Raw genomic sequence first — 24,530 nt, forward strand, 5'->3', positions numbered from 1 at the left:
CGAAGTCTGGATTCCATTTGCCGGTAGTAGTTGTGGCAAAATATTTTTGAGATCAGCCTTTCCCTGAACTGCTGGGCACTGTCACATTGCGTCAGAGGCAAACAACATTACTCTAAACGACAAGGTTTTAATACCAAATAACACTGGAAGACCATTAAATGCATAATGAAATCCTCATTTAGCTTGCTGTCACTCCGCAGAGCAGTAAATGGCTTGTAATTTGCGCGAGATTGAAATTGCATTTAGGAATTACAGTAACTAAGCACAGCACTCATCGAATTTTCAATTTTCTGATAGTGCGCCTTGTAATTTCTTGTAAGTGAAATTTGTAGCGGCTCCCTCCGACGCGTTTCATGGCTCTTCCCGCAGACTTCGGCGTGGTGCGTGGCCGTGTTTAGTGTCACTTTGGATCTCACAGCTGTACTGTCGTCATTTCAGGGAAGGTGGCAACCTCGTCTTTTTAATCCAGTGCCCTGGAATCATCTGAAATGTTCAATGCTGGTTTTATCAAAAGATAAGTGACTGGTGCGTGGGGGGGGGGGGGGCTTGGCTGTGTGCTCAGCTTGACAGCAGATGACAGCAAACAGTATTGTTTTAGGCTTGAGATGGTGTACATTTAATTCATTGTCTTATTATCATATAATTACCAGCAGCCGTAACCCCTGCACTTCAGAAGAGACCACCCACCTGAAGCTAAGCATGTTCAGGCCGGCTAGTACTTGGATGGGAGACCATCTAGGAAAAGCTTGGTGTTGGTGAGGCCAGCAGGGGGCGCTTACCCAGTGGTCTCTGCATGTATCCCAATGGACCACTGCAGTGTGCTGTTAAAATGGTTACATCCTTCAGATGAGACATAAAATTGAGGTCCTGACTCTCTGTGGTCATAAAAAGATCCCTGGGCATCCTTCGTAAAGATTAGGGTTGTGGATGAAGACAGCAGGTGTGGTTATGTAGCAGCTTTTATTCTTCAGTGTCACAGTGAGCAGAGTTTCAGAAAAGCAGGGAATCAATATTACATGACAGCATCAGGGCTCTTCTGAACCCCGTCTGTTGGGTGGGGCAAAGTTTTTATACCCCTAGAATGCGTGATTTAATATCATTATGAAAAGCAACAGTCTACACTTTTATTATACACAATCCTTGAGACCCTTCAACGCCCCTTGTGCAACTTGATTTCTTGGCCCCTTTGTTATGCCGTTCAGATGTAAACTAAGGGAAAACATGATAAGGCAGTCTCAGTGTGGAATGCTTAGACCTTGAGTCCTTTGGACAAATTGTTTTCTGTTTGCTCAGCAAAGCATGCTTTTACATAATGTATGGTTTCGTAAAGCTTACTTCTCGGACATGAATTAGTACAAGGGAATGAAGAGAACATTCATCTTCCACAGGGTGTACCTCGATGTCCTGGCTAAATTGCACACCACGGACTGGTCATTCTGGCCCCCTAATCATCCCCTGTCTCTAACTGTCTAATTGTCTCTCACCCCTTCAGCACCAAATAGCCAATGTGAAGTGAGTATACTGGCACAAAATGGCTGCCATCGCTTCGTCTAGATCAGTGGTCTCAAACTCTGGTCCTGGAGAGTCACAGGTTTTCATTCTAACCCGTTTCTTAATTGGTGACCTGTTTTTGTTGCTAATTAACTCCTTTTACATTCCCTTGAATTGACTTGTTTTTTAAGATTTGTTCTTCGTTCCTCTGAATCGCTTCATTTCTTTCCTTAAATGGCACCCAAAAAGAAATGAAACGTGAAGTGAGTGAGCCAACAGAAGATCAACAAAGTCAGGGCCTCAAACTCCAACCAATTTCACTCCAACTATTTGCTTAATGAGGCGCCGAGTCTTGTCGTTCATTAAACCCGTATCTTTAATTCCATGGCTTGTTGCTGCTCTCATTGTGCAATAGCAGACATGTCCGAGATTGTGGATTTTCTCTTTTCCGTGCAGCCAGGACCGGAGTTTGAGACCACTGATCTTGGTGGGTGCTACACATTAGTGGTGGCTGAAGTGGCTCCCCACTCTCATGAGTAGTGAGAAGAGTATTGTAGAAATATAAAGAATTATTATCTGCTCTGTGCTTCCTCACCGTATTCCAGCATGTTGGTAACACAACCTCCTTCTTCTGAAGCCGTGCTGACTGTTCTGTAAATCTCCTGTTCTTGCCTTGTGTTGTTAAATCTTTTTCTTAATAATTCCTTTCATGAATTCACCTGTGATGCACATTACGCTTACTAGCCTTCAGAAATCGATATCCTGGAGACGGGAAGAGATTGTCTTACTAGCAAGTCGAGGGGCAGGATAACAGCAGTTACTTCGAGTTGAAGTTCTCCCTTCTGTAAAAGGAAGACAACAGACAGTTAAGTCCCTGATGTTATGTCAGAATCCTTCCCCGGTGCCCCCTCTAAATCGGCCACCATAAGGCTCAAGACACATAATTATTGAACTGAGCTGAACTGTAGCAGCTGTTCTGTAGATCACTTGGTCATCCTCTGTCCTCCATGTCTTAGATCAGTCAGGCTTTACAGTCCAGTGCCGCACCAAATGGCAGCCCTCCTTGAACCCCTGGCTGTCAGTGTTGGTGTAGGCTGCTGCTTCTGTCACTGTAACACCTCTCATATGCATTGTAGAATTAAAAATGTTGACCCTCATTTTTAATGGAAGAATTACAAGGCTGTGTGGAGCAGGAGCTGCCATTGGTAATCCCAGTGATCATTTTCAAGACGTGTTTTAGTCGGGATTAGCGCATTAGGAGCAGGCTTATTTATTTAAGCAGAGCTCTTTGCTCCGCATGGATTTTCTTCTTCTCTGAGTGGAAATGCAGTGTAAGGTGGCCCCTTGGTGCCCACCAACACAGACACATGTGGTGTTATGTTACTAACGGTAAAGAAGCAGTTGGTATTCAAAAACACAGCTTTTTGGTGAAAGTTCAAGGCTACACTTAAAGATTTTGTAGAACGGATGTGGGTGGTCTCTTTTTGTTGAGTCCTGTCAGTTGTCATTTCTTAAAGTACAAGCAGAGTTATGCAGATGGCCTCCATTATAAAACACCGTAGAGCCCGTTAGTGGTACTGCAGAGAGGACTTTGGTAGTTTAACTTTAGATTGCTCTTGACTTTGTAGTGAAGGAAAACACCTGTATGGTCAGATCTGAGCTGCTTTGACCGTCCTCTCCATAATCGTGCAGCATATTAAAGTGTGGATGGCATAACAGGGCAGTCGTTGGCACTTCGGGGTCCTGGGTTTCTGTCCTTGGATGGGTTGCCAGTTGAGCACTGCTATAAGTCATCCTCCTGTATTCCTAAGTACCGTATTTATGCGTGTACCACGCGCACTTTATTTCCCGAAAATTAGCATTAGAAAATCAGGTGCGCGTCACACACAAGGAAATTTTTTTCTGTAATGTTTACTTCTTCTGCTTGGGCTGTCTCTCTCTCTCTCTCTCTTTCTCTCTCTCTCTCTCTCGCTTGCTCACTCGCTCTCTCTCACTCACTAGCTCTCTCTCTTTCTCTCACTCACTCGCTCTCTCTCTCTCTCGCTCGCTCAATGGAAGAAAGAAAAACTTTCGTCATGCAACAAAAACAGAAGGGTATTTCGCAGAAAACGTGCCCTAAATGTTCTCTCTCGCGCTCTCTCTCACTCTCTCTCTCTCTCTCTCTCACTCGCTCTCTCTCACTCGCTTGCTCACTCTGTCTCTCTCTCACTCGATCACTCTCTCTTTCTCTCACTCACTTGCTCTCTCTCACTTGCTCTCTCTCGCTCTCTCGTTCATTCTCTCTCTCACTCGCTCGCGCTCTCTCTCTCACTCGCTCTCTCACTCTCTCGCTCTCTCTCTCACTCTCGCACGCTCGCTCTCTCTCTCGCTCGCTCAATGGAAGAAAGAAAAACTTTCGTCATGCAACAAAAACAGAAGGGCATTTCGCAGAAAACGTGCCCTAAACGCTTCCTATACAATCACAACGCGCATCGTACATGGGGCAAAAAAATTTTTTGCGATTTTCTTTGTAAAAATTAGGGTGCGCGTCTTACACGAGGGCGAGTGGTACATGAGTAAATACGGTATATTAAATTAACTGGTGACTGTAAACTGCCCGGAAACCATTAAGAGTGAGAGTGGGCCCATTAGAGGACTTGTCAAAGATAAATAGCAGTTTACTACTCTTTAGGGTCACCAGTCTGTTTCTGGACCCCAATACTAATGACCTTATACTACGTTGGCCATGGGGTTCATTCATTTAAGACCTTAACTGCAGTCATTGTGCGGGACAGTCGCCAAGACCCTAGAACATAAGACGGATGTTAAGGCATAGAAAGTCTTTTAGGAAGATCTCTCCTTCAACCGTAACTCTCCTTTATCAAGTGCACAGATTGTTTTATGTGGACTCTCAGTTTAATGTTTAATTCTGCATTGTTCCTGTTCTGAAGGAGGCAGGCGCCTCTTCAAGACTTCAACTTCAAGAGTATTTCTTGTCATTTCATCCATATACAGTAGATAGATAGATAGATAGATAGATAGATAGATAGATAGATAGATAGATAGATAGATAGATAGATAGATAGATAGATAGATAGATAGATAGATAGATAGATAGATACTTTATTAATCCCAATGGGAAATTCACATTCTTCAGCAGCAGCATACTGATACAATAAATAATATTAAATTAAAGAATGATAATAATGCAGGTGAAAAACAGACAATAACTATGTATAATGTTAAATGTTAACGTTCCCCCCCACCCCCCCCCCCGGATGGAATTAAAGAGTCGCATAGTTTGGGGGAGGAACGATCTCCTCAGTCTGTCAGTGGAGCAGGACGGTGACAGCAGTCTGTCACTGAAGCTGCTTCTCTGTCTGGAGATGACATTATTTAGTGGATGTAGTGGATTCTCCATAATTGATAGGAGCCTGCTGAGCGCCCTTCGCTCTGCCACAGATGTTAAACTGTCCAGCTCCATGCCAACAATAGAGCCTGCCTTCCTCACCAGTTTGTCCAGGCGTGAGGCGTCTTTCCTCTTAATGCTGCCTCCCCAGCACACCACTGCGTAGAAGAGGGCGCTTACCACAACCGTCTGATAGAACATCTGCAGCATCTTATTGCAGATGTTGAAGGACGCCAGCCTTCTAAGGAAGTATAACCGGCTCTGTCCTTTCTTGCACAGCGCATCAGTATTGGCAGTCCAGTGTAATTTATCATCCAGCTGCACTCCCAGATATTTATAGGTCTGCACCCTCTGTACACAGTCACCTTTGATGATCACGGGGTCCATGAGGGGCCTGGTCCTCCTAAAATCCACCACCAGCTCTTTGGTTTTGCTGGTGTTCAGGTGTAGGTGGTTTGAGTCGCACCATTTAACAAAGTCCTTGATTAGGTTCCTGTACTCCTCCACCAGCCCATTCCTGATGCAGCCCACGATAGCAGTGTCATCAGCGAACTTTTGCACATGGCAGGACTCCGAGTTGTATTGGAAGTCTGATGTATGTAGGCTGAACAGGACCGGAGAAAGTACAGTCCCCTGTGGCGCTCCTGTGTTGCTGACCACAATGTCAGACGTGCAGTTCCCAAGACGCACATACTGAGGTCTGTCTTTAAGATAGTCCACGATCCATGCCACTAGGTATGAGTCTAATCCCATCTCTGTCAGCTTGTCCCTAAGGAGCAGAGGTTGGATTGTGTTGAAGGCGCTAGAGAAGTCTAGAAACATAATTCTTACAGTGCCACTGCCTCTGTCCAAGTGAGAGAGGGATCAGTGTAGCATATAGATGATGGCATCCTCTGCTCCCACCTTCTCCTGATATGCAAACTGCAGAGGGTCAAGGGCGTGTTGAACCTGTGGCCTAAGGTGGTGAAGCAGCAGCCTCTCCATGGTCTTCATCACATGTGATGTCAGAGCAACAGGCCGAAAGTCATTCAGCTCACTAGGACGTGATACCTTTGGGACTGGGGTGATACAAGATGTTTTCCAAAGCCTTGGGACTCTCCCCTGTTCTAGGCTCAGGTTGAAGATGCGCTGTAGAGGACCCCCCAGCTCCGATGCACAGACCTTCAGCAGTCGTGGCGATACTCCATCTGGACCCACTGCTTTGCTGGCACGAAGTCTCCTCAGCTCTCTGCTCACTTGCGCTGTTGTAATTATGGGTGGGGATGTCTTTCCTATGCTGGTATCAGAAGAAGGATGGGTGGAGGGTGCAGTACTCCGAGGTGAGAGTGAAGAGTGGGTTAGGGTGGTCAAACCTGTTAAAGAAGTTGTTCATTTGGTTTGCTCTCTTCACGTCTCTCTCGATGGTGGTACCCCGCTTCGAGCTGCAGCCAGTGATGATTTTCATCCCATCCCACACTTCCTTCATGCTGTTTTTCTGCAACTTCTGCTCCAGCTTTCTCCTGTACTGCTCCTTTGCCGCCCTGAGCTGGACTCGGAGTTCCTTCTGCACGCGCTTGAGCTCATGCTGATCACCGTCTTTAAAAGCCCTTTTCTTCTGATTCAAAAGGCCCTTGATGTCACTTGTAATCCATGGCTTGTTGTTAGCATAGCAGCGTACTGTTCTTACTGGAACTACAATGTCCATACAGAAGTTGATGTAGTCAGTAGTGCAGTCAACAACTTCCTCAATGTTCTCACTATGAGATCCCTGCAGGATATCCCAGTCTGTAGTTCCAAAACATTCTCTCAGAGTATTCTCAGCCTCCGGAGTCCACTTCCTGAATGATCGTGTGGTTACAGGTAGGACTCTCACTTTTGGTTTGTAGTGAGGCTGAAGCAGAACCAGGTTATGATCTGCTTTCCCAAGCGCAGGCAGCGGGGTGGCACTGTATGCGTCTTTAACGTTTGCATACAGTAAATCAATAGTCTTATTTCCCCGGGTGTTACAGTCCACATACTGGGAGAATGCAGGTAATGTTTTGTCCAGCGTCACATGGTTAAAGTCTCCAGCGATTAGCACAAGCGCCTCAGGGTGCTGAGTTTGTAACTTAGCAACAGCAGAATGTATGATGTCACTCGTTGACTCCACGTCCGCCCGAGGAGGGATGTACACGATGACAGCAATGACATGTCCAAACTCTCTGGGCAAGTAGTAGGGACGTAAACTTACGGCCAACAGTTCGATATCCCTGCAGCAAGTGGAGATTTTGACGTTAACATGTCCAGAGTTACACCACCGTGTATTGACATAGAGAGCGAGTCCTCCTCCTTTGTGCTTCCCACAGGTACTTGCATCTCTGTCCGCTCTAACTGTGCTAAACCCGGGTAGCTCCACGTTGGCATCTGGGATGGTGTTATTTAGCCAGGTTTCGCAAAAACACAACAAACTGCATTCTCTGTAGGTCCTGACATTTTTCACCAGCGCAGCCAGTTCGTCGATCTTATTTGAGATTGAGTAGTAATACAGCATACAGTGAAATGAAACAACGTTCCTCCAGGACCATAGTGGTACATAGAACACAGGACAACAAAGAATCCACGACACATAACATAAAGACGCACAATATATAACAAGGTGCATGTGAGTCAAATGAGCAAACATGTGCAACCATGTGCAACACTGCAGAACAGAAGAAATACTGTATATCAGATATCAGACCGGTCCATGAGTGTTCAGGAATCTGACTGCTTGGGGGAAGAAACTGTTACACATTCTGGTGGTGAGGGCCCGAATGCTTCGGTACCGTTTTCCCAATGGCAGGAGTGTAAACAGTGAATGTGAAAGGTGTGTTGGGTCAAACAAATTTAAGCAAAGCACCAAAACAAGACACACTCTTCACCCCCACGCCTCCTCCTCTCGACTCTGGCTGCAGGAGTGGTGGCCGCAGGTGGTAATTGGCCTAATTAGGCTCGTTAAGCTGAATTCCCACGCCTGTGGCCCCAATGTAACCCAGGATGGCTGCCACCACGCGTTCTAGGGGACGTAGTGTGCATCCCATGGCTGCTCCCCCGGTCCCAGTGTCAAAGGGGCATCCCGGCCAGGCATGGGTCCCAGCCATCCGCCACAGTACATAGCAGTACCATTAGTGTTAACATAGTTTTGACTCACCCTGTATATAAGTCCTCTTATGGAAGACCACCTGGGCCCACTGCAGTTTGTCTGTCCGACAAAGATTGGAGTGGAGGATGCAATTATCTGTCTGCTCCACAAGGCTGAACAAAGCTGGCCGCACTATGAGGATTATGCTTTTTGATTTTTCCAGTGCCTTCAGTATAAAGGGGTCACCTCGGAGATATGCAGGTGGATGAGCCAATGGTGTCCTGGATAATGGACTGTCTGTTGGGCAGCCCACAGTGTGTGAGACTCAAGGACTGTGTTTCTGTTACGGGCGTGAGCAATTGTGGAGCACCACAAGAACCAGGCCTATCTCCTGTATAAATATAACACCGAGAGTTTGTCCCTAAAGAAGAGAAGCTCAGTTTTTTTAGTTTCAGAGAGTGGGTTTCAGGGGTCTTTGGTCATTTTGGAGAGCTGTGGGAGTTCCCTTGGAGTTCTCTTGAGAGAACCACCCGAGCGAGCCCGAGATGATGCAGAGAGATTGGATTAAAGTCACTTCGAGTTACAAAATCAGTGTCTCCTCACAGGCAAGTTCTTCTGTCCATCCGTGTTGTCGTTCATTGATTTACAGCTCTTTGTTCTTCCTCGAGTCCATGTCGCACCTTCTGGCTCCAGAAGTCTGCAGAGGGGCCTCTGGAAAGATGCCAGTTCAATGTCCGATTTACACCGTTGTTATCCGCTGAAGTCCAGGCAGATCCTGGTGCAATAGGCGCTGTATATGTTGTCACCAGTGGGAAGGTGCTGCCAACCCCCTGGACCCCAGTCACACAGGACCCAACACCACTCCAGGTTCAAATAAAGGATTTTTTTAATCCACACAGCTCAGTTATGACAATAAATATTCTCTCTCCTCTCCTCTCCAGTGGGTTTTGTTCGCTGTGTCCCGACTCTGGCTCCTTTTAAGCTGGACCCAGGAGTACTTCCTGTGGCATGTCACAGCTTTTTGGAAGCACTTCCAAGTCTTATGGAAACTAGGGAGGTCCTACCCTGGCAGCGCCCTCTACCGTCATCCAAAAGACCCCTACAGGGTAATGCTTCTGGACTCCAATTCCCATGCAGCCCTGCCACCTATTCATTTGGGGGGGGGGGACTTGAATTGCTCCCAGCTTCCAGTTCTTACCAGTGTAAAGGACAGCCGGGTCCCATGCCCGGCAGGGACGCCCCTGCTGCATCTGTTCCGGGGAAGCCACTGTGGGCAGCTCAATACCTCCCCCGGGACGCTTGGTGGCAGCCTCCCTGGCGGACGATGATTCCCCAACCTGGCGCATGGCTCCATGGGACATGGAGTCCTCCACAGCTTGGTTGGGGGCTTGGATGGCTGCCAGGGGGAGCTGCATGGACTTTGCAGCCCGGCTGGTCAATTCCTCAGCCCCACCCGGAAATGCAATTAGGCCCAGGTGATCAAACACCTGGAATACTTCCGGGTGGGGTATAAAAAAGGCCAGCCACCACCACTCGAGAGAGCCAGAGTCGGGAGGAGAAGGACTAAGCCTGAGGAGGAGGAGGAGGAGTGGTGGTGAAGAAGAGAAGAGTGTTGTGATAATACCTGTGAGTGTTTTGGGACTGTGTTGGGCCTGTGGGACATGGGGAAGGCATGCCCCACGGCTGAAGAAAAATAGAAGTGTGCTTTGTTTAAGTACGTGCCTCTGCGTCAGTCTGTGCCGGGTCAGGCGCTATATAGCGTCTATATTACACCAGTCTCATCTTCCTTTCAGCATCCCAGCCAGGATTGGAATTATAAGGTATCCCAGAAGGGTGGGTAGTGTCCACAATCTGGCCATCCTTACATTATGGCTTCCCAGCCAGGCAAAATATCCTCCTCCATCCTGGCCGGGATGCCTGTCCATCCTCCAGGGGACGTTTATAAAATATTTTAGACTAAAATATGTGAACATTTACAAAATAGGTGTATGACAGGGTAAACTTCATTAATGTTAACTTATACTCCATAGACAGGCAGTGAAATAAATTCATGGCACATTGCCCGTATCCAAGCTCGTGCCACTCTCAGAAATGGCTTGTAATTCCACTGAATAAATAGCTACAGTGGAAGAATCAATCAACCGAACACTGATACTATAACTAGGAATCTCAAGCAGATTAAATGCCACGCTGTCTTACAAACAAATATTTCAAATCATTACGTTGTGATACACAGGGCAGGTCACGTAATCAGCAAACCAACGGCCCCAATTTTGGACTCATCCATTTCTTTACAGGTCAGACATTAAGCAGCCTTCAGGTTCGATCAGGAGCCTCCTCTCCCGCTACATTTATTTATTTTTTTTCCCCTTGACAACGCCTTTGAAGCCGTCCTTTCAAAGTTCACCTTTTTGTTTTTTTTTTTTTGTTTTTTTTTTTTAACAAGGGCTTTGAAAGGAGAGCGTGTCAAAGATGAATAAGACAGTAATACGCTTTGTAGCTTCCTGACCGTTCACAAAGAAACCAAATGGAATTGATCTCGCGTTTCACAGTGAGAGCAGTCAACAGGAGATGCTAAATTGGGGAGTACGGAAAACATTGAAAAGGCGGGAACAGATCTGGGCTCGTTGATTTGGTAACATGCAGCATTCTTCTCAAGAAGTCTATCGGACCGCCTGTCAACACCTCCCCCTAAGAAACGAAGGTGCAAATGGCAGAAACGGGGGGTTCGCCAGCAGTGTGGGCCACATGCAAGAACCTGTATGAGGCAGGAAAGGGATTTTGGTAAATAGCATTAAAAAAATGAAAGACATTTGCATTATTGTAAGTGGAACACATGTACACAATTCATTGTTAATGGAGCGGCATAATCGGCTTCTTAGAACAGAAGCTCTTCATTTTCTACACCTAAATCTGTGAATATCTGCATTTCGATTTTCTCCAAACATCTGGTCAGGTAGCAAAAGGGACAACTACAGTGCATCCAGAAAGTATTCACAGCGCATCACTTTTCCCACATTTTGTTATGTTACAGCCTCATTCCAAAATGGATTAAATTCATTTTTTTCCTCAGAATTCTACACACAACACCCCATAATGAACAACGTGAAAAAAGTTTACTTGAGGTTTTTGCAAATTTATTAAAAATGAAAAAACTGAGAAATCACATGTACTGTACATAAGATGGTTGTCCTTCTGGAAGGTTCTCCTCTCTCCACAGAGGACCACTGGAGCTCTGACAGAGTGACCATCGGGTTCTTGATCACCTCCCTGACTAAGGCCCTTCTCCCCTGATCGCTCAGTTTAGATGGCCGACCAGCTCTAGGAAGAGTCCTGGTGGTTTCAAACTTCTTCCACTTACGGATGATGGAGGCCACTGTGCTCATTGGGACCTTCAAAGCAGCAAAAATGTTTCTGTAACCTTCCCCAGATTTGTGCCTCGACACAATCCTGTCTCGGAGGTCTACAGACAATTCCTTTGACTTCATGCTTGGTTTGTGCTCTGACATGAACTGTCAACTGTGGGACCTTATATAGACAGGTGTGTGCCTTTCCAAATCATGTCCAATCAACTGAATTTACCACAGGTGGACTCCAATGAAGCTGCAGAAACATCTCAAGGATGATCAGGGAAACAGGATGCACCTGAGCTCAATTTTGAGCTTCATGGCAAAGGCTGTGAATACTTATGTACATGTGCTTTCTCAATTGTTTTATTTTTAATAAATTTGCAAAAATCTCAAGTAAACTTTTTTCACGTTGCCATTATGGGGTGTTGTGTGTAGAATTCTGAGGAAAAAAATGAATTTAATCCATTTTGGAATAAGGCTGTAACATAACAAAATGTGGAAAAAGTGATGCGCTGTGAATACTTTCCGGATGCACTGTAGTTGTAATCAAGAAAAGCCATTTATTGGCAGCTTTTGACTCTCTGAAAACGGCCGTCCAAACTCAGGGAAGAAGGACAATTCTTCATGGGGGCTAAAAAAAAAAATCAATTATTTAGGGGATGCCATCTTCTAGTGCCACATTCAGACAATGTGGGCCGAAGAACCAAAAGAGAAGAGCAGTATCAGATTGTTTTTTTCATGGGTTCACATCATTCAAATTAGGGCTGCTGCTCTAAAAATAAATGATAAATCATTCCTGTAATGACATAATAATAATTCATGACAGAACTAAAAAAATATATGGTATCTTCAGGTTCAGAAATGTAAAGAGCATGCCAGAAGAACTGGTGAATTTTAACGTCAGGTCGCGGTTGGGAGGCAGTGGAGACACGCCAGTTGGAGAGGACTGGGGACCCCCTTGAAAATGTTCACGGTTTTCCAGATCCATTTTTTTTTTGGTGTTTACAATTATATTTTTATGTACCATATACACTTGTGTTTAAATTCTCCCATGGATAAGTCAGGGCTTCATTTTACCTGATAATTTCTGGTCTTCTGATATGATATGCTACCGTGGCTGTCCGTTTGTCTGTCCAGGATTTCAAATCACTTGTAGCTCACAAATCGTTGACTATCGACCTGAAATTTGGTCCACATGTACTATGTGACATCTACTATCCGCTTTCAGAGTGATGATTGACCTCCAAGGTTATTACTCTTTTTATTTTTATTTTATTTTATTGTAGAATCAACTCTTGGCAGTGGCCGTGCGGCGCATACGTACGTCTCATTCCCTACCACCTTCGCTGTCACTCCCCCTACCTCTTCATATCTTAAATCATTCTTGAGGCAGATTGAAGACTTAAGTGCCAGCTGAAGTGAAAAAATTAAAGCAAACGTACTAAGTAATTGCAACACAAACACTGACTTAATCAGTTTTAACGTTCAAAGATGCCAACGAAACAAGAGAGGAAGCAGGCAGCTAGGGTGGAGAGGAGAAGAGCTGCTCAGGAAGCAACAAGTGCATCAACCTCTGAGCAAACGAATGGTAAACGTACAGAGAAAGAGGAGGAGAACTAGGAATGCTCAAGTCAAGGGTATTCACAGCACGTTATCCGCAGTGCGCCATTACTGTCTAGTATTTTATAATGTCGGTCGTATACTGTAAGTCGAATGTAGAAAACTCACTCTATTGGTCCAAGAGATTACAATATACCAACGCCCACCTGAGAGGGTACCCACCGAGCACACTGCTCTTTCTTTTCTATGTATTGTGCCTACGTGACCACACGGTGATACCCAAACTATTCCCGAAGCGACGTTTGCACTGATTTGTATTTTCTGTATCTCACACCCTCATACACCTTTATCGTAAGAGCATCCCTTATCTACGATGGATCATTCAATCAGAAGAAAATATGAAGCTGGATTTAAATTAAAAGTCGTTGAAGTGGTGAAAGAAATTGGTAACTGCAACAATTGCTGCAACAAAATTTGATGTGTCGGAGAAAGTGGTGCGAGATTGGAGGAAGCAAGAAGACGTATTAAGAAAAAAACAACTAAGTGTCGTATTTTTTGAACGGACATACAAGTCGGGGTCTGATTTTATGATCGATTTTTCAGGTTTCAAGACCCGACTTATATGCGCGTATATACGGTGCTTAAATGTGCTTATTTCTAATTCTCATAGTGCTAATTTGGGCAATTACAGAAAAACATAGAAAATTGAGCTATTTCATAGTAATAACATTAACAAGTTAACACTAAATAAACAAATAACAATAAATAAATAACACAAAAGCAATTTTTCAATTGATTAAAGAGTACTTCCTCTGAATAAGCAAAGGAGGAGTAGGAGGAAGTCGGGAGCAGGCGCTGATTACTGCACGTTGCTGCACCCACCACACGATGAATGAAACGATACAGACGTAAAAATTAACAGATTCTTTACACTGAATAATTCAATGCACACTCACAAAGTTTTCTCTTTCGTGTGAAATGCTAACTTATCTTGGAGAAAAAGTATTTTGTTGTTGCTGTTTAACCATCGTGGAAGCCAAATGTCAAATTGCTGAGGTGTCCTGCACGGTTATCTTAATTTTATCGGGCACTTGTAGCCATGGTGCTTGTCTGTGTGAGTTTTCATCTGACTTTCTTCAGTTTAGACTTAACTGGCCATTGTGAGCTGACTCTTTATGGGTGTCAGTGCGGGCGTTTGCATGGGTGTGCCCTGTGATGGGCTGGCGTCCTGTGTGGCGCTGTTACTGCGTTACTCTTGAGGCTGTCTTGTGATCCTGAATTGGATTAAGATCATTCGTCAGTGTTACTGAGATAATTCAGTATATTATATTTATTTTCTTATCCAATCAGACCTCAGTAATAAAACTGTAGTGAGCCTGTTTTTACCCTTTCAGGCATTTCCGTGCCAGTTTCATGTACGTTATGAGGCCATTTTAACCTAACATGCATATATCTACACAGAGTATGCAGAGAAACCCCAGGCGGACGTCCTGAGCACTAAACACAAAGGGTGACCCGCCATTAACTTGAACCCCGGTTTCTGGAGATGTGTTCTTGTTTCTTAGGGAGTCAAGGCTTGGGGTTGGCTGTTAAAAAACTGGGCCTGTTAAAGCTTATTGAGGAATTCTTCGTGTGATTTCAGGCGATACAAGAAATAAATTGTTGCAGTTGTTCTTGTTGATGTGCTTATTAGTGCACCGCCATGACACCCCTTGAAGAAAGCAAAGTGCAGCATACCATTTCCTAATATAAAGTTAAAAAAAAGAAAGAAATAAAAGAATGACATTTATCTCCGCCTCTTGCCTCATTTACTCACCGTAAGCGTTTTTGCTAGGGCTCTGTCCATGACTCATTATGTCAGGTACGTGGTACTGTAAATATGTTAAAAATACTGTAAGCCTCGAGTTCTGCTGACTATGTTCCCTTCGCGTACGGCATTTATGCTTCAGTGTTTAACGTCTCGTCCTTCATCCTTCGTGCAGGTGTCGTATTGCTGTTCATATTTATGGCGATTGCCAGTATCGAACGTAAAGGCAGACTGATTGGCAGCAGGTCAGACATGGCAGTCCTTCTTTTCATAACCTTAGCCCTAACCCTAACCCTACCACCAATCAACTGTGCGATGATTAGCAACCTGTAGAGGATAATCAGGGTTAAAAATAAAGGGACACGTTGACCGAGGACTAGCAGATCTGCTTGTAGTTCATACTCGTAGTTATTCATTAGGTCACATCTGTCTGATGAACTCGTTTTTATTCGTTTTACCTATTCAGGATAGGCATCGGTACACACTCCTATTGGATTTTAATCGCTTGCAGAATTAATATAAACATTTAAACAAACAAAATAAAAAAGAAATGAGCCAATAATTGGACCAGAGTCCCTTTCAGCTGCAGTCTGAACGTAGCTTTAGTAGCCTGTGGTAACATCTGGACCTAAACAAACCTGGTACGGACTTCTCTCTAGCAAATATTACGATGAGCGGGTTGCTGCCCCTATGTCCTCCCAAGAGAAGACGCGAGCATCAGACGTAATAGGAAAACTGTAGTATCTGGAAGAAAATGAACACAGACAATGGCAGAACATTCAAACTCCACACAGACCAGCATCTGCAGCGTTGACAACCTGGAAATAATTTCTGTTATTTAATTCTTCCTGAATGTTTTTACTGCATCTAGAGATGATCCTGCATGTTGGTAATCCATTTAACTGTCACGTCTTTTTATAAATTCTAGTGTGTGCGAGTATGTGAAGAGGAACAGGACTCAGACTGCAGGGACGGGCACATAGGCCAACAGCTGAAGAGTAGTGGGACAATCGCTAAGCGCAGTAGCGATGCTGCACTGAAAAAGTAGGGGCGACACGGGGGAAAGCTCGGGCGAAGTCTCCAAGAAGTGCTCCCTTCACGGTGTTCAGAAATGGTCTCCGTACAGCGTCTTCACCACACTCCTCTCATCCTCGTCACCAAATGAATGGCTGTCGACTCGCACCACAAAGCATCTCAGTGTGAAGATTTGCACCGTGAGCCGCAAACCCGCAGCATGTGGCTGTGAAGCACAGTGTGAGCTAAACGGAGAGCTCCTTTAGTCAGCTGTCCACTGACCGTTTCTGAACATCGTGAACGGGCCGAGCTTTCTCCACGTCTGCCCCTACGTTTTCAGCGCAGCATCGCCATTGCGGTTAGTGATCATCACCAGGTGAACTCCCTGTTTATCAGCGCCCACCTTTTCAGTGCATCATCGACACACCCCAAGTACACAAATCTTTTAATGGAGGCCAAGGCAAATGAACAAGTCACTGGAAGGCCCTTGTCGACTGGTGGATGTCTTGAGCACATGCAGTAGATGGCGATGATTTAATAACATAATTCAGTTAAACACAAAAGCTCCACACTGTTGAGACGTGCAGTGCCGCTCAAAGCCCATTTGGAGCCCTAGGCTGGGATGACGGATTTTGCCCTTTGTTATCCGTAGCAGGTAGTCGACATTATCAGCCTCCCATGACCTGTGAGGTGGGGGTGTGCCCCTTGGCGTCTGTAGTGTGTGACCCTTCAATAGCACGAATGGCGATTCTTTGTGCATATACAGCTGACTGTAGAGAATCTGCGCCCCTTGCTGTACTTTCGTAAACAGTGCCTAGCGGGTAACGGTGCCCACTGAACATCATCAGAGTTCAATGACCTTGCCCCATCAGGTTTACTTTGATTAATGCAGACTGGGTTAAGGGTCAGAAACCAAACACCCTTTTGCGTACTGTGATGGATGGCCAGGGCCCATGCCCGGCCGGGATGCCTCTTCTTTGTATGGTCCTGCCCATGGATGCTAGATGGCAGCCTCCATGGGTGGCAGTGGTGCCTCGGATTCCATGTGAGATGGAGTTCTCTACAACCCTGTTGGGATCTGGGGGTGCCGCCAGGGGGTGCTGCAGTTGTTCCTGAGCCCGTGTATGGACAGCTCTTCCACCACACCCAGAGGTGCAGTCGGAAATAGGTCATCAAACACCTGGAGCACTTCAGGGTGGGCTATAAATGGATCCAGCACCACCATTCCGGGACCCAGAGTCGGGAGGACGGAGACAAAGCTTGCCAGAGAGGAGTGGAGGAGAAAGAAAGAAAAAGTATTGTGATTGTGTTTGTGGGGAACGGGGAAGGCGATGCCCACAGGTGAAGAAAAGAAATAAAAACATTTCTTTGTTTAATCAGTGTGCCTCCTGCGACAGTCTGTGTCGGGTTGAACGCTGGTCTGGCGTCATTGTCACAGTACATACCGCAGACATGATTACCTTACTTCTATGACCAGGGTGAGGAGGGTCTGGAATGCGCACACCGCCTTCACTTTCATAAACGGCACTCCTCAGGTGACGTCTCCCAAGGTGGCCACCTATGACCGGCTCTGGAGGCGTGAGGAGTTATTATACCAACACGTACTTTACCAGTCGCAGTCCCAGTTAGTCACCCTATTGTATCAAATTTCCCAGTAAGGCCATCAACGGTCAAACAAAGACACGAGTTGACTTTAATTAACGGTGCATAATAGCCAACTGTCAAAGGTCGCATTTCAACACTAGCAATCGCTCGCCTTAGAACGACGTTAATAGGAGGCACAATAGCATCTTGAAATTATGTGATTCAGAAGCAAGGGTGAAGAACACAGGCTTCAGAAATGATCATTTTAGTGTCTCTTCATGACTGATTTAATCCTAAATGCTGCTGTCAAGTGTTTGCCTTGATCATTAAATAAAACCTTTTTTGCTTTGCTGTAGGGGCTGTTTTAGCTCGCGCTGACTGTCTGCCAGCGCCTTGGAAGTACTAAATGTAATGAATTGATCTGAAGCACGTCGGCTTTACTGGAGCACCACACGACAATGAAAATAACAAAGCGTTGTTTGCTTTTCACGTACTTCAGGATGCGGGAGGAAATGAAAAGGAAGTCCATTTGAGAGAGAAGCCAGGAAGCACTTGTTAGGGACACAGGAATCTGCTTTGTGTGGCTCAGACCTGGATGAGATATGGAGACGGCTTAGGACGAGCTGATGGGCCGAGTGGTCATCTCTCATTTATGAAACTTCTTCTCTGTGTTTAAAGTTACGGATCTTTTCGATGGCATCACGCGAATGACACTGGAAGTACCTTCCATTGTAGGAGGTCAGGTCTCACATACACAGGAGGGGAGGAGGGCCCAATAATTCCAATCATTGTTAATTAAAAGAAAACCTTTATTATAAAACAGGAATTTAGTCATTTTCTAAATGGCGCATATACTTGCATTTAAGTTCTCCCGCGGATAAGTCGGGACTTGATTTTATTGTATAATTTCTGGTATTTTATAATGTCGTCATATAAGATGAATGTGGAAAACTCACGCTATTGGTCAAAAGAGATTATGATATGCTAACGCCCGCCTGAGAGAGTGACCACCGAGCACACAGCCTTTTTCGTCTATACAGTAATCCCTCGCTATATCGCGCTTCGACTTTCGCGGCTTCACTCTATCGCGGATTTTATATGTAAGCATATCTAAATATATAACGCGGATTTTTCACTGCTGCGCGGGTTTCTGCGGACAATGGGTCTTTTTACTTCTGGTACTTGCTTCCTCAGTTGGTTTGCCCAGTTGATTTCATACAAGAGATGCTATTGGTGGATGGCTGAGAAGCTACCCAATCAGAGCACACAGTTAAGTTCCTGTGTGCTGATTGGCTCAGCGACGGAGTGCTGCATTAACCAGGAAGTCTCATCTCACTCATTCAGCATTAACGTGCTACTGCTTCAGGGGGCGTGTCCAAGCGCCAACAGAAGATGCAAATGATTGCAGAAAAGGTTAAAGTTTTGGATATGTTGAAGGAAGGGAACAGCTACACCACAGCAGGACACAATTACAGCATCAATGAGTCCACGATTCTTTTTATTTAAAAAGGAGGAAAAGCATATAAGATCTACGGCCGCAGTGTCCTTTAATCAGGGCGCAAAACGAGTTGCAAGTGGACGTCATAAGGCAGTAGTCTGGATGAAATCTGCTTTAGGGATTTGGATTGAAGAGTGATGGAAGAAGAACAACGGCGGTGCTACACAGTCGCCTGAAGAGGCTCCTTTAGAAGAGCTGTAACGCTCTCCTTTGTTGTGCAGTAAAATTAAACTCATCGTTATCGGACAAGTCGTCGTGTCATTGTTGGAGAGTAACCATAATTAATTATCTACGTACAGTACTTATTACATGTACATAGTTTAGTGTCATTGTACACACATTTTACTGTATACAATTTTTCTTGCATTGTACGTATTTATTGCTGGTGGCCCGTCTGTCGTAATGGCTGTAACATATGTGATATCGGAGACGCTCGATATCTTTAAAATAATATTTAGGTTTTACTGTATATAAACTGTATTTACATATGTAATTTCAACGAATCTTACCTAATATCTAAGAAAATACAAAGGGTTTATGCTGTATAATTGTGCGGGAAATGTTTATAATAGTGTGGGAGAGTTTATAAGGGCTTAAAATATATAAAAAGAACCATATGAACACGGATTTTCACCTTTCGCAGGGGGTTCTGGAACGCAACCCCCGCGATGGAGAAGGGATTACTGTATCACTGTAGCTGCAATGCGCTGTATCAGCGTGTTCTCCTAATCTCGCTCTCTCTCTCTGTTGTGCCAACGTGACCACACGGTGATACCCGAACTATTCCGAAGCGACGTTTGCACTGATTTGTGTTTTTTGTATCTCACACCCTCATACACCTTTATCGTCAGAGCATCCCTTATCTACGATCAGAAGAAAATATGAAGCTGGATTTAAATTAAAAGTCGTTGAAGTGGCAAAAGAAATTGGTAACTGTGCTGCTGCAACAAAAGTCGATGGGTATGAGAAACTGATGTGAGATTGGAGGAGGCAAGAAGACGTATTAAGAAAAAGGGCATTGGCTCATTTGTCGTATTTTTGAACGGGTGTATAAGTCAGGGTCTGATTTTATGATCGATTTTTCGGGTTTCAAGACCCGACTTATACGTGAGTAGATACGGTACTCTCCTTAAGATGCAATGCCCTTTTCCCAGAGTTTCTCCCATCGGCCGAGCTTTCTCCGCGTCTGCCCCTACATTTTCAGCGCAGCATCGCCATTGGGGTTAGCTATTGTCACCAGGTGAACTCCCTGTTTTTCAGCGCCCACCTTTTCTGTGCAACATTGACACACCCCAAGTACACAAATTGTTTACCTTTGTCCCAGAGCTGCTCCCATTCTCGTTCTCATGTTTTGTTATCGTGTCAAGAGCTGCCTGCGATTTTTCTTGAATTTCTTCCACAAATCTTCTTCACTTCAGTTTGTTTTAATTTCGGGATAAAAAAGACATCATGAGGCGTGAGAGCTGGCGAGTACGGCATGTGAGAAGCAACAACCACATTATTTTTTTGGTCAAAAACTCCTTGACTGACCACGCTGTGTTTGACAGTGCTTTGTTATAGGACTAAATCCAATTTGTGCATGTAGTGATGATCCCACATGTTGGCAATCCATTTAACTCTTGCGTCTTTTTATAAATTCTAGTGTATACGAGTATGTGAAGAAGAACAGGACTCAGACTACAAGAATGGACATATAGGCCAACAGCTGGGACAATCACTAACCGCAGTGGCGATGCTTCACTGAAAAGACACGGGGAGAGCTTGGCCGAAGTCTCCAAGAAGGTGTTCAGAAATGGTCTCCGTGCAGCGTCTTCACCACACTCCTCTCGTCCGCATTGGAAATCCCATCCTCACCGCCAAATGAATTGTTGTGGACTCGCACTAGAATGCATCTTCGTATGAAGATTTGCATCGTGAACCGCAAAACCGTAGCAAAGCACAGTGTGAGCTAAACGGAGAGCTCCTTTAGTCAGCTGTCCACTGACCGTTTCTGAACATCGTGAGCGAAATTCTTCTTGGAGACATGGGCCAAGCTTTCTCCGCATCTGCCCCTACTTTTTCAGCATAGCATCGCCATTGCTGTTAGCGATTGTCACCAGGTGAACTCCCTGTTTATCAGCACCCACCTTTTCTGTGCATCATCGACACACCCCAAGTACACAAATCGTTTACCTTTGTCCCAGAGCTACTCCCATTCCCGTTCTCATCTTTTGTTATCGTGTCAAGAGCTGCCTGCGATTTTTCTTGAATTTCTTCCTCAAATCTTCTTCCCTTCAGTCTGTTTTAATTTCGGGATGAAAAAGACGTCATGGGGTGTGAGAGCTGGCGAGTATGGCATGTGAGAAGCAACAACCACATTGTTTTTTGGTCAAAAACTTCTTGACTGACCACGCTGTGTTTGACAGTGCTTTGTTATAGGACTAAATCCAACTCTGTGTGCGCCACTTCTCCAAACATTTTTTCCTGATGCTTTCCAGTAGACGCCTTAGCAGTTCGATGCAATGTCTATCCTTGGGGGAACAAACTCTTTATGAACAAATCTGTTAATGTCAAAAAAATATGTCCATCATCGACTCTTGAGAGTCTGCCATGGTAGACCGGATCAAAATAATTACCAAAGTCACCTGCACAACTGTAGAATAAACGCTAGAAATGCGCACTCGACCAGCCCGCCACAATGCCACTCGGCAGACTGATTACCCTGACTGTAGGCACACAACACCTGTCGATTATGGCTCCCTACTATGGACCGATTGGGGGAATATTGGGTCCCCCCTCATAGCATATTGTGATCACTCCGTCCAGTGTGCTATTCTTTTAGTTCAAATTTGTTTTAATTTTTGTCAGCTTTAATTTCTGTTTTTCTAAATGTTGTTTTTCCCATTTGGGCCTTTTAAGTTCGGGGTTTTCAAATATCTTGATCATTTGTTTATTAAAATGTATTCAACAAAGTCAAAAAATGTTTGTGTTGTTCCACAATGCCATCTTATTTTTCATGAATGACAACACCATTTTGTCCTGGTCAGCATAGCGTTACTAAGCACGATCACTTGAGACAATCTATGCGTGATGTCATTGACGTGACCGTATAAATGTCAGCTCATTTACTTCCGTTACCATTTGAGTTTATGGGTAACTCCCTAAAACAATTAAACATTCGTAGCGTTACTCTAGCATTACTTAGCATGATCACTTGAGACAATGTATGCGTGATGTCATTGACGTGACTGTATAAATGTCAGCTCATTTACTTCCGTTACCATCTGAGTTTACGGATAACTCCCTAAAACAATTAAACATTCGTAGTGTTACCATAGCATTACTAAGCATATTCAGTCGAGACAAACGTAAGTGTGATGTCATTGACGTGACTGTATAAATGTCAGCTCATTTACTTCCATTACCATCTGAGTTTATGGATAACTCCCGAAAAGAATCGGCCATTATTAGGATTACTGTAGCATTACTAAGCATATTCAGTCGAGACAATCTAAGTGTGACGTCATTGACGTGACTGTATAAATGTCAGGTCATTAACTTCCGTTACCATGCGAGTTTACGAATAACTCGCTAAAAGAAATGGAGATGGGATCAGCGTCCATGGATATGGACACAATTGTGAAGTCTTGTGCTCCTTTTTGACCGCGGAGGTCTGCTGATGATCAGCATCTAGTGGTACCACCACTGCATGATGTCAGATCTCCGTCCAGACTCTGTTCACATGTACCTCCTAGCCTGAGGAATGCGCTGCCCACCTCCATTTGACATTCTGATTCCATCGATGTCTTTAAGAAGTGTTTGACGACTCTCTTGTTAGGTGAATTTCTCTCTAATTGATAGGTTTATGTAACCAAGGAATTGTAACTCGCTTGCATTTTGTTCTGAGCTCTTCACTTGTGATGGTGAATTTTGTGCCCTTGTCCTGTGACTCTTGTTCCCAAACAGCCCACCAGACTGATGTTTACTTATTGACCACTTTTTGGTAAGCTGCTTTGGATCAAAGCATCAGCTAATTAAACTAAGGTTAATGTAAGTGTTAATGTGAATGAAAGCGTCACCTCTTTACAGCATTTATTTCACAAGAGCCTAAAAGTTTTGCACAGTACAGTGTATGTGTCAGGCAATTTGTAAGAACTGCTGCGCTCAATTAATCATTGAAAAATGTGAGAAAAAACATTATGAAGCCCTCCTGGGGCCAGAGACAGATAAAGCCTGATGAAGATAATTGATATTTCAATATGTATGTAGTTTGTGTTTATCGCTTGCTTACCCTTATTTTATTGGATTCAATTGTCTGTTGACTCAAGCCCTAATTTTTACCACTCTTTAATCAGTGGCAATTTACAAAGGTGTCACTCTTTAGTTTTTGTGTTCTTTAATGTTACAAGTTTGAAATTATTTTATTAAACGTACAGTATAAAACAACTAATTCCAGCTAATAGACATTTATGAAAGGCACTATATGATAGATAGATAGATGTGAAAGGCACTATATAAAGATAGATAGATAGAAAAGGCACTATATAACAGAGAGAGAGAGAGTGAAATGCACTATATAATAGATAGAGTGAAAGGCACTATATAATAGATAGATAGATAGATAGATAGATAGATAGATAGATAGATAGATAGATAGATAGATAGATAGATAGATAGATAGATAGAAAAGGCACTATGTAACAGATAGACAGAGAGAGAGAGTGAAAGGCACTATAGATAGATAGATAGATAGATAGACAGATAAATAGATAGATAGATAGATAGATAGATAGATAGATAGATAGATAGAGTGAAAGGCACTATATAATAGATAGATAGATAGATAGATAGATAGATAGATAGATAGATAGATAGATAGATAGATAGAAATCTTAACCTCCTTAGCACTACAGTTTTTTCTTTAAAAATCCTGAGAAATGACCTATTTATTAAATCTCATCTTTCTGCTGTAAAAACGTACATAATCCAACGTCACAGTCGGGTCAAATAGTAGCGTGATTCCTTGCAGATTTTCTTTCCAGACTGATCAGCTTTTAAACAGCACACTGCATGAGCGTCACTTTCGGAATTCATCCGAATCACTTTTGGTTTCACTGTCTGTTTCAATTTCACCGCCTGAAGACAGATTCACTTCGTCATCACTGCTGATGAGAGGCTCCTCAGCATCACTGCTTGTAGTTCTGTTAAGAGCTTGCAACACCTCGGCTGCTGCAAAAACATTTCTCATGAGACACCATTATGAGGCTAGGAAGAAGACAGGTCTACACCATTGCACAGGTAGCACTCGGGACTAACATTTACCTAAGACATGTCTATACCTTTGCCTGTGTAACGCCTGGGACTAACGCTTTTAGCACTGTTTTGACAGCCCAAGTGAAGCTTGGGACGAACGCTAAGGAGACAGATAGATATGAAAGACACTATTTGATAGATAGATAGATAGATAGATAGATAGATAGATAGATAGATAGATAGATAGATAGATAGATAGATAGATAGATAGATAGATAGATAGATAGATAGATAGATGTCCCCGTCCCTGTGAGGCACTATACAGGCATATTGCTGTCGTTATAAAGAAGCCCCAGTCGCGTTTCTTGACACACTTCTGCTAAATAATTTGTTTGCTAGAAGTTCTCAATGTTGGTGTGTCGGAGAGAGGATGCGCACAATGGCACTCGGATTTGTTTTCATTCTCTCCTCCTCTAATACCTTCATGAGGTCCAGAGTGTGTTCCCTAACAGGGCCTGCACTTTTAC

The 24,530-nt window shown here is 44.2% G+C and overlaps 1 protein-coding gene across 14 annotated transcripts in view; it reads left to right on the forward strand.

The window, feature by feature from the left end:
* Positions 1-24,530, forward strand: part of rbfox1 (RNA binding fox-1 homolog 1) — a 2,603,746-nt gene that overhangs the window by 689,688 nt on the left and 1,889,528 nt on the right. The window lies entirely within an intron of this gene.

Source organism: Erpetoichthys calabaricus, chromosome 11, assembly GCF_900747795.2.
Source record: "Erpetoichthys calabaricus chromosome 11, fErpCal1.3, whole genome shotgun sequence".
NCBI classification, from domain to species: domain Eukaryota; kingdom Metazoa; phylum Chordata; class Cladistia; order Polypteriformes; family Polypteridae; genus Erpetoichthys; species Erpetoichthys calabaricus.